The 23,531-nt window shown below is 37.9% G+C and overlaps 1 long non-coding RNA gene across 1 annotated transcript in view; it reads right to left on the bottom strand.

The window, feature by feature from the left end:
- Positions 1–3,447: 3,447 nt before the first annotated feature.
- Positions 3,448–23,531, bottom strand: part of LOC118596274 — a 117,910-nt gene continuing 97,826 nt past the window's right edge. Inside the window, exon 6 of the long non-coding RNA XR_004946677.1 lies at positions 3,448–4,295. This is a non-coding gene — a long non-coding RNA (uncharacterized LOC118596274). The remainder of the gene's footprint in view (positions 4,296–23,531) is intronic.

Here is a 23,531-nt window from a genome sequence, read left to right as displayed (position 1 = left end):
AATATTAACACATTTTAAGAGGATATTTTGAACGATGTAGAATTTGCATGAAAAACTGCTTTTGTGGATAGTTAAGCAATGAAGTAATGTAAAAACTAATTTTAGGTTTGTACCATCATGGATGTCTAATTGCTCTATTATGGCTTCCTTGTTTTCCCTAGAAATTGTCACAATAGTTCCCAGGACATTCTGGAAAACCTTTGAAAATGGGATTTACATTAAAAATTAGTGAATTTGAATTAATCACTTACTGTGCTAATAAAAACTGACAACTCTAAATTTACATTCTCTCCTAATCTTCTCTTGCATGCTTAGTTTGCAGTTCTAACAATAATCTAATAATTACTTTTCTGATCAATACTTAATATTTCTATCAATACTTAATATCTATCTCTAGAATGCCAAGATAGCTGGCCTGGCCAGCCCTTTGCTAACAGGAAGAAATGATTCACTCTTTGATGAAACAGGGCGTGAAGGAAGCCTCCTTCAGCCAACACAGCAGCAATGTGTTTTCTGTTTCAATAGAACTTCCACAAACTTGCAATTTATTTGAAAGAATATGTGGCAGATAAAAAAAAAATTTAAAAAAAAGGCAGAGGGTGGGGGTAGTGAAGCATCTGGAAGCCTTCTTGCCAAATGGTAACTTTCTGGAAGTTTCCTCATTTAGAAGTAATTTCTGGAAAATTTCTTGATTAATACAAATCCGTGAACAAACTTAAAAATGATGGCTTTGTTATTGCTTTGGCACAATATGTTAACAACACGGTGAGTGCTGCCAAAAGTCTGAGAGTTCTTTCATGCGGATTATGGTCTTGTTTACATATCCAGCTGCACTGAGGCCTTGTCCGTGGTGGTAACCTAACAATGTTCCCAGTGGGGGTGCCCATTAGGGGAGGGGAGACTAGCTGAGGTTTAGTTTGTTTAAATTGAGCAAGAATGCACAGCAGTGCTCAGATCTTGGGGAATGTGTTGGAAGCATACCCCTTCTAAGATCTGTTTTCATTTATTTAAGGGGGATGTTTGCATTGTTCAAAAATTGCAAGGCACAAACTTGCCACGCAAAATGCCTTCCAAATGTTTACTGTGCTCTACACAGAAGTGAGTTAAAAAACACAAATACTACTAGACAGGAGTAAAATTCCGCGTGAAAAAGTAATTTCTGCCTCAATCATATTTGTTAATTAAAACCCCAAACCATTTTCTGTTACGTATATGCATGAAATATGTACAAAATATACATCCCCGCATGGGAACCCTTAAATCTGATAAGAAATAACAAAACTCACTGTAGAATGTGAATTTAGAATTGTGAGTAAATGGTTTACATTATTAGGACATTCATGCAAAAAAATTCATTTTGTTAGTTTACACATATTTATATGCAAGGATCTTGTTGAGATTGGTTTCATTTTGTAAGTTCTAATGGGAAAACAAATTCAAAACAAAAACATGGGCAACAATACAATTAGCTTCTATTTTTGCTAAATATTTTAACTATTATTTAGTTGTGTATGTTATTATCCAGAAAACTGTTCTGACATTTCTAAATTCTGTAAATGAAAATAGTCCACTCCAATGAGATTTATACTTTTTCTGCTTTAATATTTTCTGATAAGAGAAAATCAGAAGTAGAACAAGTAGACCTCATGCTAAGGCTGTACCTGCAGCCTAACTGGGTTAAATAAAACTTCTCACCAAGAATGTTTTCTTTCTGATGCCAACTGAGAGACCAACATGCTTCTGTTATGCTAAAAATGCATCAAAGTTTAAGTTGAACTATTGGGTATCATCTGAGTAAAAATAGCACTGTTCTTGGAAAACCCACAAATCATATTTCTTCAAATTATGTGCTAATCCAATTTTATGAAAGTAATTTTCATCAGAGGAATTTATTTTTCATTTCATCAAAATGTAAAACTCCAGCTGGTCTCAATGGCTCATACCTGTAATCCCAGCACTCAGCGGAGGAGGCAGGGAGACCATGAGTTCAAGGCTAGCCTGGGCTACATGGGACCTGTTCCCAACAAACAAACAAAGAAAATGTGAAATTCCAGTGAGACGGGGAAGAGCCATGATTTTTATTTCTAAAAAGAAAAATGTTGTTTGTAAATTTGTAGATAATCTTATGTTTAATATTGGTGAGTCAGTATTTTAATTAATTGCATTATAGTCTCTTGTTTTCATCAATAAAAAATATCAATTCTATAATGGAACTGTGTTGAGGCATTTTATTTTATGTTTTCTGACTTAGGCCCTCATGCAACTGACATGTTTGTAGTTCTCGTCCCCAAAGCATGGTGCTATAGTCACATTGTTAACAAGCTTGGGAGGACCAGATGACTGTTTACAGACACGGCTTTCTTCTGACCTAGCACTAAATTTCATATTCTCATATTCTTAAAAGTTGTTCTCACATCTTAAGATAACTTTGAATCAATATTAAATAATGGAAGGCAATGTAACGGAATATAAGGACAAAGAACGTAGTACCGGGGTCCCTTCATTTTGATACTAACACTTCTACTTATCTACATATGCTTTTGAATGAGACATGCATCCTGCCTCTGCCTAAGTTTTTTTATCTATAAAAATGAATAGAATAATAGTAACTTTTCCATTCAATAGTTTTAAAGATTAAGTGAAATAATGCATGTGTGGCATTGAAGATAAGTATTCTGCACATAATAAACCTTAAATAAATGGCATTATAGATGGATGGTTCTGAGTGGACAGCATATTCATTTTTGTTAACCTTTTAATCCATATCCAGTAGTTTATGTACTTAAAAGAACCCATTAAAGCCATATTTTTAAAATATCAAAGGGCTTGTTAATATGGTGATGCTGAAAGTATTCCAGAATTGTTCTGTTAATGCCAGACAGCCTAACTCAAAAATACTTAAAACTCTTCAACTAATGTATGACAAGCCTGACTAGAACATCAAGAGTAAGCTCTTTTAGAACTACTTTAAAAATTATCTTAAGAAAAATACTGTGAGTTTGAAAGAAAAAGGAATCGTTTGTGGTGTGACATGGTCCCATGGTTCTATAAATTATATTAACAAGGATAAATCTAGTATCAAAATGTTTTCAAAATTCTATATTTAGTGTATGGTTGTTCTTCACTGTATTTTCGTGCATTTGAAGTCCACTAGAGCTTGTATGTACTTACACCAAGGATGAATATCATGGACAGCTAGACTCTTACTCTGCATTTTCATTGCTACTTGGTAAGAGGAGGCCAGATTCCTCAATGGGCCTGGGCTGAGGGATATGGAATTAGGCTGAGTTAAGGACAAATTATCTCCCAATCCCATTTGTTATTCTGATTTGCTTCCCCTGGAGACAGACACTAGCTGGTATTATGAAAATCGGACTCTTTTCTAAAGTATGTTGACATCTATATTTTAATGATGTCTAATAATTGAAAAATAAGATCAATGTTTTAGTTTACTAGAAATGAACTGTAGAATTTCTTTATTAACTAGATTAAACCAGTTAATAAGTCACAAATGATATTTTTAATTACCTGTTAAATTATAGTTATACAGCTTTCAAATAATTTACCCCACTTCTGTCCAAATTTGAATGCACATTCAGTGATTGTATTGATTTGGTGACAAGTTATAGTATCATAATTCCAAATCACTGTATACACACACTTCTGAAATTACAGGTTTACCTGTAAAATCGTTAAGCCTTTATATACCATTATTTGCAAATGCCTATGCAAATCACTTACCAAAGCGATTCTCTATGCTCTTTTCACTTTTATTTTTTGAGTATGGAAAGGTAGTCATTCTTTTCAGATTCAAACTCATTTTGCAAGGGAAAAGGGAAGTATTCTTTACCCAGGAGTGAATCTTTCCTAGCTGAAGGAGGCCTTTGTTTTCAGTCACTGGTTAGCTACACTTTCATAGTGCACTGCCTTCTACCAGAGTCTCCCGATGTATTCACATAAATGATGGAAGATGCATGAGATGTGAAGGTGACACTTGCAGCTTCTTCCAGGAAGCCCCATGCTCGCTAAGGAGCCATCCTGGCCTTAGCTGCATATGCAGACATCCCTGCTGCCCTCCCAGCTGGAAGGAAGGTGTTAAGCAGCAGCAGTCAGCAGAAAGCAGTAGCAAAGAGATGAAGTCTCTCCAGCTTACAGACAGAAAAACTATTAATGAAAACCCCAGTAATGGACACTGATAGCAGCATTCCTTTCAAAGACGTCTGACTTAACTTCCTTGAAACTTCTTTTGCCTTCTGGTTTATCAGTTGCAGGGCAATGTGCTACTCAGCCACCATCTGTGAAGTGAACCAGAACCATGTGAGGTTAATTCATCTCTCCCTAGCAATCATAAAGTTTGTTAGCTCACAGATTCAACAATGAAACTGTTACTGATAAGTCCAAGTTGAAAATCTCCACTTTCATCATTCCAACCAATTTAATTACTTTATTCTAATGTGGTATAGATGCCCCATTTGCCAAGACAAAAGTGCTATTATTCAATGAGGAAAAATATTCCTGTAGCAAGCACAGTAAGTTTTAATATTTTCACTACTGAACTGTCAAAATGTGAACATTCCCACCCCCTGAACAAAATGAAAGTACCAAACTATAGTATAACCTTCCCTTTTACAGTAAGAGGTTTCTAGAATATGACAAGGAAAACATAGCAATTTCAGCCAGGTCATAATTTAGCATAAAATAAAACCAGACATTTAAACCCGAGGAGGGAAAAAAAAATCTGAGCGTGGTGGAATTCTCAAACTCTGTGTGCAATTTCCTTGCGCTCAAATTGCATTTTCTCCCTTCAGTGTTCTACCGGTGGGGTCGCGCCCTCTAGATTAGAGACGTTTGCATTAGAGGAAACTAGGTTATGCCCTCCACTGTCACAGGCAGAAATTATGAGCTGGAGTGCATTTTAGCCAGTCACTCTGAAAAATGTTCGCCCAAGGGGGTAATAATTAGAACTGGTTTTGTCAGGTGACTGCATTTTAAGCAGTGATGTGTCTGAGAATCTAGCTGAGGGGTTTAATATAAATATAAATATTTTTTTCAGTCAGCATTATGGCTTCATGTTATTTATTTATTTTTGGCTTTGCTTTTTATTTCAAAAGTAAGCACTTTTCAGAAATTATCAACTAAAATGCCCTACAATTTAGCATCATGGTGACCCAATAATGTAACAGCCGGCAGAAAGTGATGGTCAAGCACTCTGGAAAGTTAATGCTTAAAGCTAAAGTAACCCATTACAACGTCATCACGTACTCATGAACATGAAGAACCACATGTTTAGATTTCACACAAGAATTTAAGCATAGACATATAGCAATTTCACTTCTGAATTATTATTTTACTTAAGTGGGTATTTAATGCAATTTGATATCATAGTTCAAGTAAACATGATTAAAATATCCCACAAATTTATGAGCATTTAAGTTGCTGTAAGGTGGTGGAGCACCACTGGGATTCATGGTCCTATAGAGGGTGGGTAACCTAAGTGTTCTGTTATGACTCTTTTTGACAAAAATGGATCATTTTAATATTTGTACCCATTACAAAAGCATTATGGAAAGATAGGGATGAATTGAAACAATCTCATTTCCTTTGGCTTATAAACTCTAATAAAGATGATTCTTTTGCTCCTACAATAACCCTATCTCTACAAATACATGGATCACTTTTGGGTGTAAGCCTCTTATACATTGACAGAAGATAATGCTTTCTATAGATTCACAGGAAGAGCATAACATCTCACTATAGCACTATAAGTGTTGGAAAGGTCATGATGAAAATTCTTAAACTTTCTAACTATTTTACATCCCACTAAGCAGTAAGTGTCTATCCAAAGTAACTAATTTCCTAGACTACCTTGCTTTATCATATATAGTTTTGAAGTCTTAAACATTTTTCTGAAGTGTGTACTATATGGACAAACTTTACCTTATTATGTGTTCCCTCCCATCTTGCTACATTCCAGTTAGAACTTTAAATTGCTGAAATTGTCCTATTTAAACTAGCAAGACTTTCTCTCCCTCTTTTAGTTTCCAGATGTTGTCTGTGCATCAGATGACCGTATGTTCTATGAGGCAGGTAAAAGGCTCTGGCCTCAGCTGTTCTGTTCCTCACTGACAGGTCACTGAACAGCTTTCATCACTACCTAATGTGTTCTGTCACCTGGCACTTTGCAGTAGGAGCACAGAAGGCCATGCTGGCCACATCTACTCCAACAAGGCCACATCTCCAATAGGGCCACTCCCTGTAAGTATATGAGGGCCATTTTTATTCAAACCACCACAGTAGGAAAGTCAAGAATTGACAGTATATATATACTGCCACAGCCATAGGAAGCCAGAAGTGTTGCTGACCCTGTCTTGGAAACTACATGTTTCTGCTAATAATTTCTAATTGTGTGGTGCCAAGTTGGTGCTATACCATGATAAACGGGAATTCTTTAAGGAATTTGAAATTTCCACAGCCCTAGGTTGATCTTGATCCTCCATCCATGAATGGCACAATTTCAGCCAGATTTTCTGCATTCACTTTAATCCCACTGAAAGGATCAGAATCCCATGAAGTATGAATTCAAAACCACATCATCCTCCTGTGATTTGCTTCCTTTGTGCAGCCCTCATCTTAAGTTCAGCTGACTTCCTTTCTCTCTGATATGAGCTGTACCATTTTACAGCTTCCCTTTCCATAGTTCAGTACATTCTCCTTTTGATGAACTGATAGCATTGAAAGGTTATCAAACTAATCCGATTATCTAGGTGAGAAAAGACAATGGAGTATCTGCTCTCTCTCAGCTTCTCCCTTGCACTTACCTATTCTTTTTCCGGTTTTGTTTTTGTTTTTGTTTTTGCTTGTTTTCCTCTTCCAAGACAGTGAGTGGCCTGTAAACCTGATTCCCAGACTCCTGTGACTTTCTCCTAGATGTTTCCAATTGGTGATGCTAACAGGAAACTGAGGAAATAAATGCCCCATTTTCCAGATTTTGATCTTGGATTCAGCAGCAGCAGTGATGCCAGTATGTGTGGCTATGAGGGCTAGAGAAGTGACTGAAAGTGAACCATATCTCCAGCCCTTTCAGCACTTGAAATGATTCACCATATTAAATTAACTCTGTTTGAAATTCCTCAAGTGAATTCTGTTGTCTGATTAAATACTGACTGATACAGGAAAACATGTCAATCATATGATCTCTAATATACTTAAACAAAGTATAAATATAGAAGTGTTATTAGTTGATTCTTTTTTTAACTATTGTAAAAAAGAATTTGAACTAGACTTATAGAGTAGTATTTATTAACCATCATAACTGCCTAACAAAATTATTCCTTCATGAGGAAAATCCTAGAACAAAAACCCAGAAACATTATTTAATATGATTTAATATTTGCCATATATTTCAGCTAACCATAACTGAGTCCACTCTTCATACATTTGTCTTTTGATTTGGAAACACTAGGTATGCTGCTAGAATCTTGCTTTCTCACATTTCTGAAGTCCTTTTACCATTCTGAAACACATATGGAAATGAAAATTTAAACTTTTGTCTTTCTTTTCCTACTCCATCTAGTACCACATGTGCTTGAATTCATTTCCAAATTCCTCTTGGTTTGAAAAATGCACAGTCTAGAATCCAGATGCCATGAATTACTAGCAGGAGAAGAGGAATGCAATGGGCCATGGGCTCATGCACCCATACATATACCACATACATACGCAGCACATGTACACAACATATAACACACACACACACACACACACACACACACACACACACACACACACACACACTTTTAAAAAAGGAAATTAAATATCATTCTTAAGCACATCCAGCTATAATTAGCCAAGCAAGGCAAAGAAAGCATCTAGTCTCCTACTTCCTCATTTCAAGTCCAGAGTTTACTTCATAGATGCTATTCTGAGGTAACATTTTTAGTGTTTTCACATAAAATAAGGTTTATTCCTTCATCTTCAGAACAATGGAGAGATGTGAGGAAAATAAGAGGTGTTCTATTCATCAGACAGAGAAATAAAAGAACTCAGTGCCTAGTACCAGGCACAAGATTTCAAGCAATGGTGAAGTCCCCAATGGAGTCAGGAAAGAGAAAGGCAGAGCATGCACAGCAGGGAAGCGTACTGAGTGCTGACACAACGCAAAGGCTGTTTCCACTATGGTCACCTTTGAGTCCGTTTATGAAAAACCTGCATTTAGAAATAGATGCTCCAATTTTCACCAGGATGAAGATAATTTTAATATCTGTTCACATTACCATTATTTTTCTCAAGAAGCAGTACATCTCACTTGTAAATATTGTTAGAAAAAGAATAAAAGATCTTGAAATATGTAACTGCTCTTTTGGATCAGAATGTTATGGAAACATCACTGATTTTTATGTATAAGGTTTAGGAAACATATTCAATTAACTGCCCTCTCAACTCATATTGTTTTTATAACTTTAAAAAGTGATGTAAGGAGTACAACCATAATTGAAAGATAAATACTATTGACATTATGTTACCAAAACAGTTCCTTAGTTTTTTTAAAATTCTACTGCAAATCATAAATCACCCATCTAAAATCCAAATAAAAAATGTATGCACATATTTATAGCCATAAAGTTTGGTAGAAAATTAACACATCATAATGCTTAGAGGGAAAACCTGATATGCCACCATTTGTTACATATTTCAGTTACTCCCAATATGTGATGAAATAGAAATATGACATTTGATATTATCACTGACGGCTAATTCTGTGAACATTTTAATATTTTTTAGACATCCCTAGATTTATATTTTTCCCTCTCCAAGTGAAAGTGAGAATTTAAATACCAAGTCATTCCTTTCTTTTGAAAAAAAAATGGTATAATACACCTCCCAAGGTTAATCCATGTCCTTGCACCTCCAATGAATCCATGGAAAGAATGTTTTTTATTGCTCTGCCATATCTAAAATTGCTTAGTCCATACTCTTTGGACACATCATTTTTCAAACTCAAACTTCCAAGTTTCATCAGAAAAGAGCACATTACACTAGATGCAAAGTGAATGACTACTTACTCATGTTCTAAGGATGTGTGCCATTCTTAACCAAGCAAGGAGCCCATATGTTTTAGGTTGAAGAAATATTCTTGCAGTAAGCAATCACTGTTAGGATGTCATAGATTTTTTAATGCTTCTTTGACAAACTGTAAAGTAGTTTGTTCTGGAAATTACATCGTCCATGGAGTCCTCACTCTTACCACTCCCACCCCTGATGGGTGTTGTTTCAGATAAATAGCCTACAAACACAGCTTTGTCTTTCATGTCTCCTGTTCACTCTTAACCTATTGCAGGCTGATTCTTTTGCCTTTTTCCAAACCATGATCAGAGCAGTGGGTCAATGAAACTTTCTTTGAGTTGAATTTTCTACTCAAAATGTATATGCTGGAATTCCAACCTGTGAGGCCTATAAAAAAAGAGCTTTTTGCAAATAATCAAAGTAGAATGAAATTGTTAAGGTGGGCTGTATCCCATATGACTAGTATCTCTAATAAGAAGACCTTGAGTAGAAACATAGTAAGGACCACACAAGCAAGTGATGCCACAGAATATCAAAGATTCCCAGTAATTCAGTAATTCAGCAGAATCTGGAGTCTCATGAAAGATTCTCTATAACAGTTCTCAAATGGTACCAAAATGATGACACCTTGGTCATAAACTTAGCCTCCAAATCTGTGAGGCAATCGGACTCAGTGTTGAAGCCACATGGTATTTTGTTACATTGACTCTAGGAAACCAATATAGACGGAGTCTTAGAAGAGAACAGCATGGCCTCTGAAGCCTCTCTTAATAAACTCTACTCGGTAGGATGCCTCAGTTGTCCCACAGTTCTACAGTTGTCGTGTCTAGCTATAGACTGTCTTCTTCAACTCAAGTGCATATTTCTAACTGATCAGTCAGTATCACCTAAGTTTATTCTCAAGTAGCACAATCAAATATACCCCAACACTTCTGCTTCTAAGCAAATGCTGTCTTGCCAATTACCAGCATCACCATCTGCCCGATCAAGCAAGCTATAAAGATGAGTCATAGTTACTTATTCTCTGACAAAGTAGCTCTACATACATCTACATGTGACAAATCTGGACACTGCCTCAGCCTTTACAGTCATACAGTGACAGTACTGATTCACACCCTACTCACTTGCCCCACTTCCCCAGCAGTCTTCTGAAGGCTCTGCCACCCACACATCTTGTCATTTGTGTTGTTTTAATCAGATAGTTTTCTACATGTGGCCTATCATATCTTTGCCTTTTTAAAAGTCTTTGTTTTTCTACTACATATAAAACAAAGGTAAAGACATAAAGTATTTACAAATCTGATTGAATCCTAACCATATCAAACTTATGTCTACCCCTAGCTGGACTCTTCTGAACAGACCAAAATATTCAGGGGCAAGCAACTAATTTGTGCCAATCAGCTACAACTTGTCACATAGACCATTTCCATGTCAGAGCACTGAATTTTCACAATGAACACTCTAGCACTCTGGTCTTAGCACAAGAAGCAGTATTAGTACAGTGAGGGGCTGGAAAACGTCAATTTATGTTCATGGCAGTGGGGATTTTTTTCAAATCTTTCTTTAATTCTTTCTAATAAGCTGTTGGAAGATTTAAAAAAAGAAGGGATAAAGAAAGAAAGAAAGAAAGAAAGAAAGAAAGAAAGAAAGAAAGAAAGAAAGAAAGAAAGAAAATGACTCCCGAAGGGAGTGGCACTATAGGAGAAGTGGCCTTGTTGAAGTAGGCGTGGCCTTGTTGGAGGAAGTGTGTTACTGTGGAGGTGGGCTTTGAGGTCTCATATATGCTTAGGATACCACCCAGTATCTCAGATCACTTCTTGTTACCTGCAAGATATAGGATCCTCAGCTACTTCTCCAGCATTTTATCTGCCTGCATGCCATTATGTCTCATCATAATGATAATGGACTGAACCTCTGAAATGTAAGGGAGCCAACCCAATTAAATGTTTTCCTTTATAAGAGTTGCCATGATCATGGTGTCTCTTCACAGAAATAGAAACCCTACCTAAGACAGAGGGTCACTGAGTTCTGCATGGAGGACACTTGTTAAAGAGACAGTCTCTTGTGTCAATTTGTATAAATGAGAAATATCTGTACTCATTTTAATATAAGGCTGTCCATACCAAGGGATATATGATGTATAGCCATTGAAGTTTTACTGCTAGTCTTTTGTTTGAGTCCCATAATAAGGTATATTTCTATGAAATCAAATTGATAAAAGTTTGGGGTGGCATTTTCAGTTCAGTAACACAGAGTATACCTGAACAGTTTCAAGATAAACACAAAGAATATTATGCAAATGTAAGGCTTTGTTGCATTTATACTCCTTGAAGAGCCTTCCTGCAGCCACTTCTCGGCCTCTCTTGTTCTCTCTGCCATCTCAGGAGTTTCTGTCTTTGATGACTCCTGTGTTCATCCATTCACCTGGGTTTTGTCCTCTCATCACATGTTTGGACTGAACTGTAAGCTCGTTCAGGTCAGGATGTATACCTGATTTGCTTTCAATCTTCTTTAGCGCCTCCCTCCAAGTGGAAGGCATTCATTGTCTATGCTCACTAAATGTGGATTGAGTGAGCTCAGTGGCAGAAAGTAATAAATGAATCCTTTTAATAAATGCACCATGTCTCTGGAAATCCATAGTGCCTTTGGGCTCATTTTGGAGTGATTGGATGCCTTTTATTGGCTAATGTCTGCCATGTGGTAATGTCTTCATTTGCTGAGTTGATGTTCCAAATCTTACAATTCTTAGTCATAATTATTAGTTTTTCCCCTGAATTTTGTGCTTCATTGAGGTTTTAAAGGGTAAAATTAACCTCCCAGCTTCTCCTCCATAAATTTATAATTTCATTGTGATTTCATTGCTATATTGGCTTCTGTTTCAGAAGATTGTCCAAAGTTTAGGTGATTGTGTGTCAGTTGTTTTGCATTCTCACAAATGTAGATATTTCCTCACACTCTGATTCACTCAGCTGCATAGCAATAAATGGTACAAACATGATGAGGAATAATTTAATTTTATTTACTTAGAAAGAATAAATCTTAAGGAAAATGGAACTTGACTTTTTGTCTATGCTAAAATTATATTAGGATTTATGAAAATACTTATTCCCATAATATTCTTCTACACTTTGGCATCTGTTCACCAGGGTATAAGTCAGTGTTTTCTGCAGAATACAATACAGTAAAAATACTTTAAGAAGTATTTAAGGTATATCTCAAGTATAAACTTCAACAATATGGAAATTTGATGATTTATACTGACCTAGGCAGCCTAAAGAATGGGAAAAAATCTTCATCAACCCCACATTTGACATAGAGGGTTGATTTCCAAAATATATAAAGAACTCAAGAAACTAAACATCAAATAAACAAACAATCTAATTTAAAATTAGGGTACAGATCTAAACAGAGAATTCTCAGCAGAAGAATCTCAAATGGCTAAGAATCACACAAAAAGAAATGTTCAGCATCCTTAGACATCAGGGAAATGCAAATACAAACAACAATAAGATGCCATCTTAACACCTGTCAGAATGGCTAAGATCAAAGACACAAGTGACAGCTCATGCTGGAAGAGGATGTGGAGCAAGGGGAACACTCCTCCATTGTGGGTGAGGATGCAAACTTGTACAGCCACTTTGGAAATGAATATGGTGGTTTCTCAGTTGGAAATCAATCTACCTCAAGACCCAGCTATACTACTCTTGGTCATATACCCAAAGGATGCTCAGTCATACCACAGGAACACTTGCTCAATTTTGTTCATAGCAGCTTTATTTGTAATAGCCAGAAACTGGCTATTATGACTATAAACCTGGAAGTAAACAACCTAGATACCTATCAACTGAAAAATGAATAAAGAAAATGTGTGGTACATTTACATAATGGAGTATTACTTAACTACTTAAAAATAATGACATCATGAAATTTGAAGGCAAAGGATGGAACTAGAAAAAAAAAAATCATCCTGAGTGAAGTAACCCAGACCCAGAAAGACAAACATGGTATACACTCACTTATAAGTGGATATTATCTACTAAGTAAAGAATAACCATGCTACAATCCACAGACCCAGAGAGGCTAGGTAATGAGGAGGACTCAAGTGGAGGGATACATGGATATCCCTGGGAAGGTGAAATAGAAGCAATTTCATGGGTATACAGGTGGTGTGGAGAGATGGGAACATGAAGGATCAGGGAAGGAAGAGAGTACTGAAAGAGACTACTGGAAAGAGGGTCATTTCAGAGTCAGGTAGAAACCTGGTCAAGGGAAACTCCCAGGAATCTACAAAGATGACCCCAGCTAAGACTCCTAACAAAAGGGGACACATAGCCTGAACTGGCCATCTCCTGTAACAGGCAAGACTTCCAGTAGAGAGACTGGGACACCAACCAGCCACACAACCTTCCACCTGTAGTCTGTCCTGCCTGTAGAATTACTAAGGTAAAGGTGACACAGAGATTGTGGGAGTGCCAGTCAATGACTGTTCCAGCCTGAGACCATGCTAGAAGATTGAGTCTATCTCTGACACTGCCTGGAGTGCCGCGACCTAGAGTCTGGATGGCCCAGAGACCTAGGATAGAACCAAACAGGGCTGGAGAAAAAGAAATGTCCTACATAATGATGCCTAACAATATTCTGCTATATTCATAGATTGATCATTACCCCAATTGTCATCAGAGAGCCTCCCTCTAGTAACAGATACAAACAAATCTACAGCCAAACATTAGGCCAAGCTTGGAGAATCCTGCTGAAGAGAGGAAGAAGGGATTGTAGGAGCTAGAGGGGTCAAGGACATCACAAGAAAACTCACAGAATCAAATAACCTGGACTTATAGGGGCTCAGAGAGACTGAACCGAGAGCCAGGGAGCCTTCATGGAACTGACTTATACCTCTGCATATATGTGACAGTTGTGTAGCTTGGTCTTCTTATGGAACTCCTAACAGTGGGAACAGGGGCTCTCTCTGAGTCTTTTTCTGGCTTTTAGGACCCCATTCCTCCTACTGGGTTGCCTAGTCTTATTGCCACTTGATATGCCATATTTTGTTGACATCCATGGGGGGACTGCCCTTTTCTGGATAGAAATAGAGGAATGGATGGAGGTAAAGGGGAGCTGGGGTGGGGGGAAGACTGGGAGGAGATAACTGCAGCTGGGATGTAAAATAAATAAATAATTTAAAAAAAAATCCAACCTAGCTCATATTTCACAAATTGGCTTTGTACATGAGAATTTATCATTTTCAGTGTTGGATAAAGTTATCATACTCATTAGATTCATGCAGTACTCTGCATGATTATTTTTAAGTACACTTATTATCAGTGCATTGTAGGCCAAAAAACTGGTGAAATTATAAAACTTCTGAAATCATTCAGCAAAAAAAAATTGTTGTATTAATTTTAATTTTTTACTGCATTTACCTCAGTTTTTCCCTTATTTAAACACTTTCTTCCCAGCTATCTTTGAATGTCTATAGCCCCATCATTACCCCCAAGACATTGTCCTGTGTGTACCCCTTCTTCAAATCATGGTTCTACTCCTAAAAGGAGTAAAATGCCCTAGGCCAGTAATTCAACATCAAGAAAGTCTTGCTTTATGTCTCCAAGTATTTAGACTTCTTTTTTAGCCTTTAAGAAAATCCATGCTTCATACAAGGTCTTAGCAATATTCAAGAGAATTTGCCACAATGTCCTGCATGGAAGACTATCAATCAATGTTTTCTCGGTAGATAAGGAACCAAATCAGTGCTATTTTCCCATTCTTAAGACTCAACCAAAAATTTATCTATAGAAATAAATTTCTATGATTTCTCCAAGGTCAAACTAGTGGTCCCCTCACTGTTGATTTCTCAGTATGCTACGTTTATAGAAGTTATTTAGTTGCATTTTACTGTTTGAACAAACAAGTAATAAAGCTAGAAAAAAGTTACTATAAGAAAAAAATCTCCAAAGTATATCTCTTAAGTATTTACTGTTCACCAGTAGAGAAAGTTTAAAAGTTAATCTGAATATTCATTGTTCGTGTGTGTGTGTGTGTGTGTGTGTGTACGTGTGTATGTGTGTGTGTGTGTGTGTGTGTGTGTGCACACACACACACACACACACACACGTGTATTATTATGTAAGAGCTAGTTTATCCAACTACGCTTTTGACTCTTTTTCTAAGCGTGCAATTTAACAGCTCTTTTGACATTGATATATATGGATATCTGTTAGGAGATATAAATGAGTATTAAAATCAAGGTTTTAATGCCCAAAGTGGAAAAATTATTAATTGATTTAATTCAAATCAAGAAAAAGTCAAACAAACAGTAGAAAAGATACAGTTCTTAGTCCTTGCTGCATGTTTCTCAAGCACACTTTTCTATATTTATTTCCAATGAATGGCTATAAAGAGAAATAAAACAACAAAACCCTACTTCTTCAGCCTGCTTCTTATTCTCACCTCCATGTGGGAAGGTGCAGAAAAGAAGACCTATCATTGGGACGGGAAGAAAAATGACACAGTTCTAGTCACCTTTTCTCCTAACATGGGACTAGACGTGCCCATCTTACAGTACAAACATTACTCTTAGTAAGAAAGCATTTTCCTCCCACTATCTCATTGCATTTGCTGCTAACACTTTGAACATGTGGTCACATGACTTGTAATGCATTGAATGGGACTTAATTACTGACATCCAGGTGACATATATAACATTCTGAAAGGATGCATTTTAAGCTTCTTATCGAACTAGGAACAACACACATCAAATGATGCAGAGGTTGTTGCACTGAAAGATGTTATTGTGGGTCTCCTTCACTGTAACCGAAGGATTTTACAACTCAGAATAGAAGTAGATATGTGGGTCTGTGAGGCAAGGTAAGTTGAGGAAAGAGCACTTACATCAGCCACGTGGCTGGGTAAACTTCCAGCAGCCCAGCCACACCATGGCAATGAGCTTCCCTACCTTCTGTGGAAGGAGGGGCGAGATGAGAGCAAGTCAAGCTTGGGGAAGCTCCAGGCTGCGCAAGGGCAGAGAGACGCACTTACAGTGTTCTGGCTGAAGAGAAACCAAGGCTCCTTCCTGACCCTTCGTTCACTGACCACAACACAGGAAGAAAATCTTTGGCTCTGTTTCACTTGGTTGCTTACAATAGGCCTCAGAGGATTAGGAGGTGGAACCAGGGAGAGAAAAGAAAGGAGTCAGCAACAACTAAGCAAAGGACAGGATGGAAAGTCTAGGCCTTGGGACCTCTTTCAACTCTGTACTCACTAGCCATGTGCTTTTGAGACCTCAGCAACCCCAAACCTTGGTTCCCAGTGCGGAATGTGCAGTGAGGTGCTGGCACCAGAGGAACCACAAAATGGCCCTACTTAACACTACGTGCTCTGCATTAACTGTCCACACTACACTGGAGAGAAAATGATGAAGACAGTTGCTTGTGTTCATTTGTCTATGAAGACTGGGTCTGTGTCTATTCTTTTCACTTCTCCTCCCCCAGATTTTGTGTTCTGCTCTATTTAGATGCCCACATCCCCATGCCTTACCTCCAGAGCCACTGTTCACTACCACACTATGAGCCACAAACAGATGAACTAGTGTTTTTATGTTTTGTGGCATCTGTGCTGTAAATGAGACTCTAAAACCTGTCCACACTAGTCTTCATTTCCACTTTTTGGTAGCAGCTTAGTTTCATAGCCTCATTTCAATATAGGTTGTTGGCTGGGAGGACACTTATTTCTTCTCCAGTTGTCTGGGCTTCCTCTTTGCACTCCAGCAGAGTTCTGACAGGGAACATCCTCAAAAAGGAAGCTACACAGAAACTATCCCTCTTCTTTTGTCCCAGCTTTACAAAACTCAGAACAGTAGTTCTCAACTTGTGAGTCATAACCCATTTGGTGTCAAATGACCCTTTCACAGGGGTTGCCTAGGACCATCAAAAACACAGACATTTACATTCCCATTCTTGACAGTAGTAAAATTACAGTTATGAAGTAGCAACGAAAATCATTTTATAGTTGAGGGCCACCACAACATGAGGAACTGTGCTAAGGGTCTCAGAACTAGGAAGATTGAGCACATCACTTTGCCATACTCTATCAGTCAACACAGTCATGGAGTTCCTCGAAGTTCACGGAGAGGAAACAGGCTCTACCTCTTGTTGAGAGAGTGACACAACTGTGCAATGACATGCCAAAATGAAAATATTACTGTGGCATTTGGGATGGGCAACTATGTGTGCCTGAGTCTGGTTTTCCTCAAAAGAAATCTGTATTTGGCTAAGGAGTGGCTGGAATATACAGATACTCTGTGATTGAGTAAAATCACCCTATGTAATGACATGGACCAGAGCAGTACTGTTCCCCCAATGACCACAATAGTATCTGAAGATAGAGAATGGGCTTTCCCATGGCCTTTGGCAGATAGATAGGAAATCTTGGGCCATGGAATCCAGAAAAAAAATTATCCCTCATGTCAAACTGTGAAGGGATGGAGACATAATCAGAAATTTCACATTGAACAGCAATGGAAAAAGAAAGCAAATATTTATTGAGGCTTTGTTGCAATATGTTCTTTGCTTAGGTTATGAAAAACAATCTTTCTAGAGTCTGTCCAGCTTGCCTTTTCACTGGCCAGAAGCCCATATGTTTAAGTCATCATAAACCTTGAGATCCTCCCATTGTGCCATCTCTCATTTAATCAGCACAGCAGTCCTGCCAGGACCGTTATTCTAACAGTGCCCAAGACCCCACTAAATTGGTTTCCCTTGAAGCATGGGATGGCCTTCTCTGGAAATGAGGTACAAACTTCTGAAAGAGCATTTGCAGTCTGCTCCTCAAGGCACTCTGGATGGGCTGGCCACCAATGATGGTGTAAGAGGGGTACACCACCACACTGAGTAACTCAAGCATGTGGCAGCACACGGTTTTAACATATCCATCCCTTAAGCTGCTTCTCCAGGTAGTTTATAGGGGTTAAATAAAATCAACTCTATTTCATGTATATTTACTTTCTTTCCACTCCAAGAAAGTCTTTTGTTTCTAATATATTTCTTCTCTGAATCATTTATCTTTACCAAAGTATCTTTTCTCATTTACTTCTGTGAAATTCTGAAGCATCAGAAAGATGTTTTTACAAAATGGTTCCATTTAGAAGTAATTCTATAGCAAAGCCCCAAGGACCTTGATGCAGTGAAGTTTCAGGATAATAGTCTCTTAGATGCAATAATACAGCCATTGTAACCCATATCATGGAATCCTTGGTTTAATGAAAGTTTTCCTTCAAGGCATCTAATATCCATTCTGTTCACTTAAGAAAGTCAGGTAAAACAGGTGTTTCCTCAATTAGCAATTTAGACTTCTGTTACATGAAAATAAGTAAATCAAAATAGAAGATAATATTCCTAGCAAAACACAGCAATTCTCTACATTTCCTATTTTCCCAAAAACCTTGAGTGTATCATTTCATGTGTACATTTTAAAGTAATTAATTCATGCATGCCATGAAAAGAAAACCACCAAAAAATAACCGTTCTTCACATCTACCTCACCTTAGCCAGCATGTGTGTGTGTGTTTAATCATAGAAGTCTGTCAAGAAATGAAGTGTAATCTTTAACTTCTAAATTAACGTAAGTAATATGATTAATTAAAATCTACAATGCTATGGAAAACCTTGCTTAGATATTTTAAGATAAGTACTGTCCATGTTTACAAAGCATGTCCATGATGCATGCTTCTTAAATTAGTTCGTCGGCTGCTTCTTTTGACTTTGACAGCACAAGATTCCCACCATGCACTCTATTGGTCATACTCACTTCTAAATCATGATAGATTGCTCTCAGAAGACTCAAAGTTATCCTCATATACTACCCAAGGTAATTCTTATTATGAAGTCGAGTAAAATTAGAAGGCTTTCCTAACTCCCTCATTTAAACAAGTCATATGGAATCCAGTTCCCAGGGGATCTTTTCTCCAAAAGGTTACAGCTTAAAAAAAAAAAAAGAAAAAGAAAAACTTTGAATTGTGTATGTAATCCTAAATAATCTGTCTGAAAACATCCCAAAATGTCTTCTACAAAGATCTAGTAAGGAATTATAAAGGAAGTGAAGACTGTAAAAAGCTGTCGAAAAGATCTAGGGTCCGAGCATGTCTGCATGTGAACATGGTCTGCTCTTGTGTTCATGTTACTGTCCACTTACTTCACAGCTCTAATGAACTAGACATGTAGTCCTTATGGAAACATGCACACTTTCCTTTATTTTTCTATGTATGCACTCCAAAATGAGATTTGCTTATGGTTAAGATGACCAATTTACTTCCCAAACCAGAATACTTCTGAGGAGAAAATAGAGTATTCTTTTTTTTTTTTTTCCCTTTTTGGGTTTTTCGAGACAGGGTTTCTCTGTGTAGCTTTGCATTTCCTGGAACTCACTCTGTAGACCAGGCTGGCCTCGAACTCACAGAGATCCATCTGGCTCTGCCTCCCGAGTGCTGGGATTAAAGGCATGTGCCACCATCGCCCAGCCAAATGTGTAGCCCAGCCTGGCCTCAAACTCGTGATCCTCCTGCCTCCACCTCCTTCAGCAAATCCTACTGGCTTGTACCACCACAACCAGCAAGTATTCTTAAGCATTACGCCTGCTCCACTTACACCAACTGGGGTTGTTGTGAATGCCCTGGGACCAAGGTCAGCTCTCCATGTAGGCAAGGACAATTCAGTCTAAGAAAATTTGAGTTCAGATTGATATTTATTCCCCAAAAGCATTATAAAAGTCTACATTGACTTTGGTTCTCCTTTTATCTAGAAATCCTGCCATCACACTGGTGTGAGGCCTCCACTCTTGCATTTCACTTCAGCTCCTTCTCAAGGTTTCTGAAGAGTAGTCACAAGTCCTAATCCTTTTACTACAGCACTGGGTATGTGGTTGACAGATTCAACCAGTGCCCACAACCTCTGAGCCGCATAATGAAACCATTTCTGAATGTACTGTAATTTCACAGCCTCAAACTTGGAACTTTGGATGAATGGACCTGCTAGAGCAGGAGCTGGGGATTGGACTGGCATGTCCCGGAGCTAGGATGGCTCCCTCAGAACTACTCCGTTTCCCCTTTCTGCCTAAGCCCCGAGAGGTTCAGAGTTCCCTTGTCTTTGAAGCTTATAGTTTGCTCTAGACTTACACCTGAGTTCTCTGATGACCAGGTTGTTGTTGTTAAATTACATGAACCACTCCAAAGGAATCATATCATGGGTTAGCTCCAAAGGCAGGTTATTTTCTTTCACTCCCAACTGAGTCAGAAAAATTTATTCATTTACTAGTCAGAAAATAAACTTGATGCATGTTCCTCAGGAGATCCATGTGCTGTACCTCTTTATGGCAAAATGCCACATGTACATCAGAAGGAATATGTTGCCATGTGGTCACAGCTACAGCTGTTTGGGCCACAATTCACTCTGAGCTTGTAAGGTAAGCAAGGCAGAGAGTAGAAGCAAACAGACCCAGAGGGAAATGGCCCTGCTCTGCCTCTGGCTTCACTGACACTCCTGGGTAAACTGGGCTGCTGAGACTCAACTCTTCACAGCAGAAATGAAGCCTGGAAGGTCAGACATTTTCAAGACCCTTCCTTTGAGCTCCCAGACCACAATGCCTGGGTTCTCTTCACTCTTAACTAGCTTACTTTCTATGCCTTTCCCAGCAGTTTTAACTATAGAACACGCCACTGTACAACACCCCTCACACACCCCATCCAAACCCAAGTTGCGATACTAGCTATTGTTTGCTTAGCCACGACCATTTTCACTGAAGAAACTGCCAAATATCTTCATGGTGTGGCGAGTCGTCCGTTGTCCAAAAGTAAGTACTGTACCAGCTGCTCTAAACAAAGAGAATGTTTCCCCTTGGAGGAAATGGCTATCAAAATAGAGCATAGCCTAATATTTTTTTTTTTTTAAGTTTTGAGGTAGTTCTGAATATCTAATGTCCACAGTAAGGGATATACTTTGATTCATTGACAGTCCAGGAATTAGTTGACACTAAAGAAAAATGTTGACCGTTAAAATATTAAGAGAATTAAGACTATAGTCCCCTTACTGGGGGCGGGGAAAATCACTTTAATTTGAAGCTTAGCAAAAAAAAAATAAATAATAATAATAATCATCTTTTATGGGCACATTTTAGTCTTCTATGCTGTAATCAAGCATTTTTATGAGTCCCATTTCTATCAATAAATCAGTAAAAGAGAACACATCAGATTAAAAAAAAAAAATCTAAGTCTCAGAAACTTGATAGGTTTGACCAATGATAGGATGAGACAGGAAGTGGCTTCTCGTTCTGCTGATTGGACTGGATTGATCCTCATGCCAAACTCTGTTTCCTTTTTCTTGAGCCAATGTGGAGACACTCTGACCTGACCAGCCTACAAAAATAAGTCTGTAGTTCACTGTATGAAAGTTTGTTAACAGATCAACAGTCAGATATTCTCAGGAGTACATCTGCCAAACTCGTGACTTCACTTCAGAAAGGTGTACTTTTACGAACACTCTCCTCTCTACTGTGAACAAAAATGGTCACAATATTTTCACGAGAGAAAAAAATGGCATAAGTAATTTGCCTGCTTGACCATGACATGTATGGCTGAATAATTTATCCAATTTGTTGTTCCAGAAGGTTCTCTAATAAGTAAATAAAGCTGTTTAAGAAAGGGGGAAATCCTGGCAGGTACCAGGAGTATGAGGAAGGTTACAACTTCCTGTTAGAAGCTAAGAAAGTATATCTGAGAGGAGTGGAATTCACAGAGAAAGGCAGGCCTCTAATAGGTGAATATTGTCAGCATTCTCATTGAAACCAACTGGCTAAGAGAAGTGTCAAATAGGTGTGAAATGAGCTAAAATTATGAGTGATACACTTTCTTTTAAGGTACTGTGCTTTGTGCCTTGCAGTGCCTTGCAGCAAAAAATTTAATTTAAATACTGAAAATGGAATGCAGCTATATTGATTTAAATTCACTAAGCAAGTCTTGGAACCCATTTCCTGTTTCCTGCATAAGTGCAGAATGTGTGTAAGTCTGTGTATGCGCTGGTGTGTGAGTGCTTTTCTACTATTTATGAGTGAGTCGTAGTTTATTAGACTCTACCACAATGTGTATTAGCATAAAACACAGAAGTTGAATTGTCAGTTTATAAAATTTTCAGAATGTATGAGTATACTTCTGTTCTTACTGTAAATTTTTACATAACTCTGATGATTTATTCTACCTAGGGAGATACAGGGCTCATATCAGGCCTTGGGTGGTGTTTCAAGGGTAGGAGGAGTGTGTGGTGTGTGTGTGGTGTGTGTGTGTGTCTGTGTGTGTGTGTGTGTGTGTATGGCTAGATTATTTTGTTCTTGGTGATTGTGTTGACGTTTTATTACACAAATTGTATTTGTGGACCCTTTGCCAAAGACAGAGCTTCAGACAAAAGAATGGGTGGATGAATGTGCAGAAAAGCATGTGGCTCCTTTCAGTCGATAGTGACTCATAGATAACTCACCATAAGCTATGACTAAAAATATTTGAAATGTTTACAGGCTGCATAATATATATGTTTGACATATTAAAGGAGGCTTCTATCAGCTGCTCAGTAACCATTCCAGAAAAATGCCTCAAAAGAACTCAAGCAAAATCACAGCCCCTCATCTGCACTGCTGTTTCTAATTTGAAGGCAAATTCATCTCTGACACACAGCAGATTCTGTGCAGGTGGAAGCAAGCCCCTCTCTGCTCCTCTCTCTGCCAGTCAAATTATGTCATCAGTGAAGGATCACTGGTTTTTAATGATACGGTGGCCTCCATACTGAGAGACAGTCCTACAGAGCGGCGTGCACAGCCAATAAAATAGCTGTCACCAAATTACAATTGACACTTAACATCACTAAATCTGCAGTGTAATTCCTTGTGACAGTTGTGTAGGTATATTAGAAGAAAATAATTTACTTCAAACCCAGCATGTTAGACACATTTTCCTGAATGTAATTCATGTCACATTTACAGTAGCCAAAGCAAGCGGTCTCGAGGCAACCTAATCGGGAAAGAGATCATAGATACTAACATGTTCATTGAAGTATGATTATTTATGCATGCAATAAGCAAAGCTAGAGTGGTTGTTCATTGTAAGTTTTAATTGTTATTGGGGTTTTAATTGTTATTGGGTTTTAAATGAATATTAGCCCCCTTTGCTGTAGGGAATAAGAAAAACTATTTTTAAAAGCCAAATTTTATACAGAAAAGAGACATTAGCTAAAAATGCCTCCCACCTAGGATGAAATAGGCATGCAAGTAGCCCTAACCCCTGCCCTGGTTCGAGCTTATACATGTTTGGACTTAGAATCCCTTGCACACTGATTACCACATGACAGATGAACGCCCCCTCAACTTCCAAACACACAAGTAAACTTAAAAAGCTGTGTGGTGTTCCCCTTGTCACTGAAAGATAGCAGTGGGAAACAAAG

Source organism: Onychomys torridus, chromosome 15 (genome assembly GCF_903995425.1).
Source record: "Onychomys torridus chromosome 15, mOncTor1.1, whole genome shotgun sequence".
Lineage (NCBI taxonomy): Eukaryota > Metazoa > Chordata > Mammalia > Rodentia > Cricetidae > Onychomys > Onychomys torridus.
Note: the sequence above shows the minus strand (reverse complement) of the source record. Positions and strands in the feature narration are given on the sequence as shown.